The sequence below is a fragment of the Phocoena phocoena genome, chromosome 10 (genome assembly GCF_963924675.1).
Source record: "Phocoena phocoena chromosome 10, mPhoPho1.1, whole genome shotgun sequence".
NCBI classification, from domain to species: domain Eukaryota; kingdom Metazoa; phylum Chordata; class Mammalia; order Artiodactyla; family Phocoenidae; genus Phocoena; species Phocoena phocoena.
Genome location: NC_089228.1, coordinates 66,047,133 through 66,047,833, shown reverse-complemented (window position 1 = coordinate 66,047,833; position 701 = coordinate 66,047,133).

Here is a 701-nt window from a genome sequence, read left to right as displayed (position 1 = left end):
CCCTTCCTAAGTAGTTTCAGGTGATCTTTTTCGTGGGGGGCGGGAGATGTCAGGCAGGGAAGGGACCCAGGGACCAGTTAACCAAAGGCCTGTGGAGCCTTCGAGCCCTCGAGGACCGAGGCACTAGCCCGCCGCTTCCACCAGAGAAGGTGGCGGCGGCCGGCACGTGCCCCTCCCCGTTGCCCCGGAGACGGGCGGCGGTTTACGTTCAAATCCCGGACTCTCCCACCATGGCGCGGCGGCGGGGGTGCGCGCGGGTCGGCCCTGCACGGCCGTCGCCCCTCGCTGCCCAGCCGCGGTGGTACGGCCCCAGTCTAGAGGTGCGCAGGAGCCCGCCCGACTCCGCAGTGGCGGGTGGTCGCCGTGGAGGAGGTGAGGGGCTTGGAATTTGAGCGCCGTGGGCTCCCCCTGCTGCTGGAGCCCGGGTGGGCCTGGGGCGGGCGTTTCGGGCGAGCAGGCCGCCCCTCTGGCCTCAGTTTCCTGGTTGCGGAGCCAGCATTCACTTCTCTGTGATTCCACAGCCCCGTTCCTCCAGTCTCCTCTGCCCCTGTCGGTCCCCGAGAGACGCTGAAGCTGTCCACCCTCCTCTTAGTTTGTCCAGGTCGGGCGCGATAGGCCGGGCCCCAGACCCCTTCGGTAGTTGGAGAGCCCCCTTCCTCGCCGCCCACAGCGCCCCATTTCTCCCCCACCCAGATTCCATC